Below are 4883 nucleotides of genomic sequence, written 5' to 3'. Positions count from 1 at the left end.
CGTTCCAGGATTGTATAATTGTCTGATTTGAGACCATCTCCCGTGCCGTGCTCATCCAGAAGCTGATCCAGTGTGGGTTAGAGAAGTGGAGAGCGAGGTGGACTGAAAGCAGCTGGCTGAAGGCCTGGGCCCAGAGCCTTGTGATGGAGGGCACCAAGTGTAGTTGCAGGCAAGACCCTCATGCTTAGAATTATCTTAGAAATGTCATGATACTGAGCAGATGTTCCTAAAAACTGGAAGAGGCTCATCCCAATCCTGTTTTGAAGAAATGAAGGAGGAAGGTGAGAGGAGCCACAGGCTGCTCGGCGTAACAGTAATCACTCGGAAGGAGGTGAAGGAAATCCTCCAAGAAGGCACTGCCAAATGCAGAATGGATGAGAAAGTGCTCGGAATAGAGAGCACGGATGTACAAACCCGCCTCAGTTTTTCCTCATTGAAGCAACCAGCTTAGTACATGAGGGGATGCAGTGACATTTGTTGATGTTGCCTTTAGGAAAGGCTTTGAGGTTTTCTCCCATGACATGCTCGTAGACAAACTGTCAGCAAACTGCTCAGGTAAGTGGACGCTGAGATGGTCTTAAAAGTGGCTGAAGGTCATGAAGGCACGAGATCTTTATTGAGGAAAACAAACCAAAACGAAGGATCCGCTTCATGATCACCAAGTCGAAAGGCCACAATTTGAGGTGCTAAGAAAATTCCTATGGTCATGTTTCCAGGCAGCATGGTCTGACGCTGTTCCGTGCTTGCTTGTTTTGTGCCATGAAAGAAAGAGTGATGGGTGGTGAGCACATGTGCCATCAGTGACACAGAGATGTGAGCTCAGTGCGTGAGGCACCTTGCAGGGTGCTGGTGGTTGCTGTGAGGGTGTGGGTGCAGGCCCTTAGCAGGGGTAGCGCGATCTCCCACCATTGAGGCAACCCAGGCCTCCGAAGCCGAAGCCACCAGAGGAGATGGACACTCCCTGGGAGCTGAGGGCGCTGCCCACGGCAGCTGATGCGGAGGATCCGACGGCGGTGCTCTGGGGGAAGGAGCTGAGGATGGGTCCCGGCAGGGTGACCACGACGGTGGAAGGCTGGATGACGACCTGGGAGTCCTGGCACTGCCTGACACAGGGCTCGTTGCAGCTGTTAGCCAGCGGGGCGGGTCCGCAGGGGCGGCAGAGGTCGTAGCAGGACATGGCTGTGGGGTGGAGGGTCCCTGGAAGAGAGGGTGTTGGGTAAGTGGAGGGTGTTGGGGGTTGAGAGGAGCGATGCTGTGTGCTTCATTAGAAAACTCTACATACATACTTATACATTAGAAAACACTACTTTTCTGAAAGAGTGGTCAGGCACTGGAACGGGCTGCCCAGGGAGGTGGTGGAGTCACCATCCCTGGAGGTGTTCAAGAAACGTTTAGATATAAAGTTGAGAGACATGGTTTAGTCGGGTTATTGGTGGTAGGTGGATGGTTGGACTAGGTGATCTTGTAGGTCTTTTCCAACCTTGCTAATTCTATGCTTCCATGATTCTATGAATCTCTGGGAGCAGGGAGGCGTGGTGTGGGGCCGCAGGGAGCATGGAGGTGGGGAGGCGGAAGGGCTGCTGGGGCTGGGAGCAGTGAGGTTGAGTAGAGCTGGGCCAGGTGGGGCAGGCGAAGGAGGGCAGAAGGGTGCAGGCTCACCTGGAGAAGCGCAGAGGAGAAGGCGTCAGGAGAATGGTGTGAAGGAGCAAGGTGCAGGACCTACTTCTATGCTGCTGTGCCAGCACCCGAGGGCATGGAGAGAGCCTCTGCGCATGGCAGCATTGTGCAGTGAGCTGCTGTTTCATGCCAGAGCCTGGTTAGTCATGAGGTGGGGTGTGTTTGCCTTCCCACTCCACTTCCTTTCAATTTTCTTCTGTGGGACACATGGCCATTTGACCCTGTCAGCAGTTACAAGTGAGAGGACTGGAGGCCAAGAGTTGTTCTGGAATGTGCATGTCAGGGCAGGCAGATGACTTGGCCCCAGCGCAGCAGAGATGTGGTGTGGTTGGTGAGATCATTGCTCGGCATTCCTGCCATGTGGTTTGCGTCCCCGTTGGAAGGAGGGGTCCTATGTTAAGTCTTTGCCTCTCTTACTGGCTGTTCCACATTGGTGGCTTGGTGTGCTCGTGCCTTTAGAGGCTGTGTGTGTGAGAAAGGAAGCTGCCTGTAATTATGTGAAGGGTGGCAGTGCTCAGAGGCAGTGGAGGACTGTTTTGAAGAGGAGGCTGTTGTCCTTGCAGGTGTAGTTCCGAGTTGGCGGCTCCAGTGACACTGGGAGTCGAAGAGTGAATGACAGAACGGCTTGGGTTGGAAGAGTCCTCAAGGATCATTTAGCTGTGACCATCCTAATTTGGGCAGAGTCCTGCCATTATCCCAAGGGGTTCTCTTTGGCGCTCTGTAGCACCCCCCGTTGCTGCGGCCATCGTGTTTGCAGTCCGGGCTTTGGCTTCATGCGCTGCTCGATGAGACACCCTTGGACTGTCTGCTGATGTTTATGAGAGGCCATGAGGTTTGTGAGAGTTTGGGGTGAGCAGGACCCCAGCATGTGAGGAGGAAAGGCTGGTGACCCATGGCTTTTGGGAGTCTGTTGTTCTGCCCAGTGTATGATGGTCAGAAAGAGGATCTGGACATTTCCGACAGCAGCTGGACACACGCATGCTGCAAACTGCAAGAAGGGATGAAGGGCAAGGCCTGCCCCTGGTTGCCAAGGTGCGTGTTGTGCAGGCTGTTCCACAGAAGCATTGTGCTTGCTGCTGAGGAAGAGGGAGAGGCTGTTCAGCCCGAAGGGCTGCGCACGCACATGCTGAGGGTCCTGGCTGATGTCTTTGCGCGGCCTCTTTCAGTGACGTTTCAGAGGTCACGGTGATGGGGGGAGGTTCTTGAAGAACGGAAGGGACTCATCCCACTCCTGTGTTCTGCTAGATGAAGAAGCAATGTGTGCGGAAGCAGCGTCTGCTTGGCCTGACGTCGGTCGCTGTCATGGAGGTGAAGGAAATCCTCCCAGAAAGTACTGCCAAGCACACGAGGGAGAAGTACGTGATGGGGAATAGTCAGCGTGGAGTTACAGCGGGAGAGATACTGCTGAGGATCTCCTGACACTCCTGAGCCCCTTCTGGAAGTTTCCAGGGCCTTCCGCAGCGGCTGTGGCTGTGAGCTGTGCCCTGATTGGCCGGTGCTGTCTGTGAGCTGCCTGCTGATTGGCTGCTCCCTGAGGGCTGGGCGTGCCCGGCTGTGGAGGTGCCATTGCCAGAGGAGGAATGGCGGTGGCAGGAGGGGCTGTGAGGGACGGCCCTCAGGGTTTGGGGTTTGAAGGTGTGGGGCGAGGCCTTTTGTGCCTCGTGGACGCTGACAGCCGTGGGGGCATCCACCACCGCTCTAGGAAGCGTCTTGCAGTGTCTGACCACCCTCATGTGAAAGAAACGCTCCCCTGTATCCCGTGTGCCCCTCCCCTGGCGCAGCTCTGTGCCATCCCCTCACATTCTGGCATCGGTGACCCGGGAGCAGAGCCCAGCACCTCCCTCTGCGTTCCCCTCCTCAGGAGGAGCAGAGAGCCCTGGGGTCACGTCTCACCTCCTTTTGTCCAGGCGGGACAGCCCAATGTCCTCAGGCTGTGCGCACAGGATGTGCCTTCCAGCCCCCTTACCAGCTGTGCTGTGCTCCTCTGGATGCTTGCAAGGTCCTTGACATGCCTCTGCTATTACGGAGCCCAGGACGGTACGCAGTATTCATGGTGTGGTCCTTCTGGTCCTAAACAGAGTGGGAAAATCACCTCTTTTTGCCACCTGTCTGTGCTGTGAGTGGAGGCTGTGCCACTTTGTCCCCTGACATGCTCATCGAGAAATGAACCAAGTGCAGATTATTTAAGTGGACAGTGAGAAGTGTCTGAATGCTTGGGTGCAGAGGACAGAGACGAGTGGCATAGGGTCCTGGTTGTAGCAAGTCGCTAGCGGAGTAGCCCATGGCTTGCTAGTGGGGTCAGTATTGCTTGGCATCCTTGTTGCAGAGTGGGGTGACGGAACTGAGCGACCCCGGAGGAAGTTTGCCGATGACAGCAAGTGGGGAGCAACAGCTCATGCAGGAGATGGCCATGTCAGTACTGTGGGGGTTGTCTAGTGACTGGAGTGCAGGTCAGATAGGAATGTCATCAGGCTGCAGAAAGGGCAAAGCAAATTCCTGCTTTTGGGGAGGAGTGCCACCAGTCGGCAGCACATCACACGGTGCCCAACAAACCGGTAGGCAGCTCAGCCCAGCAGGAATTTGTGATGCTGCTGGTGAACAAGTTATCCATGGGGCAGCAATGCTACAGAGCACTTTTGGACCCACCCTGATGGCCTCTTGAGCCTTGTGTTTGTCGTGGGTGAAGTGGGAAGAGCACCTGTAGAGAAATGAAGTGGCGACATCTGAAGCTGGCATGCATGAGAACTTTATTGAGGAGCACAAATTGAAAGAGAGGAGCACCAAAAGAAACAACCACATCCTGAAGTGTGCGTAGCGTAACCATCAGCCTCCTTCCAGACAAAGAAAATGATGCAGAGAAAGATAGAGCAGAAGAGAACAATTAGCACAGGGTGTGTTTCCAAGCAGTGTGGTCTGGTCCCCTTCCCTGCTTGCTTGCTTGGTGCCATGAAGGAAGACACATGGCTGAAGAGCAGGCGAGCCAATGAGGCATGAATGGCTCAGATGTGCATCGTCGGGTTGTGAGGCGCCTTGCAGGGTGCTGGTGGTTGCTGTGAGGGTGTGGGTGCAGGCCCTTAGCAGGGGTAGCGTGCTCTCCCGCCGTTGAAGCAGCCCAGGCCTCCGAAGCCGAAGCCACCAGAGGAGATGGACACTCCCTGGGAGCTGAGGGCGCTGCCCACGGCAGCTGATGCGGAGGATCCGACGGC

At 55.5% G+C, this 4883-nt stretch overlaps 1 pseudogene; it reads right to left on the bottom strand.

Moving 5' to 3' along the window:
- LOC110393963 lies at positions 7-4877 on the bottom strand (annotated as a pseudogene).

The sequence above is a fragment of the Numida meleagris genome, chromosome 2, assembly GCF_002078875.1.
Source record: "Numida meleagris isolate 19003 breed g44 Domestic line chromosome 2, NumMel1.0, whole genome shotgun sequence".
Taxonomy (NCBI): Eukaryota; Metazoa; Chordata; class Aves; order Galliformes; family Numididae; genus Numida; species Numida meleagris.
Note: the sequence above shows the minus strand (reverse complement) of the source record. Positions and strands in the feature narration are given on the sequence as shown.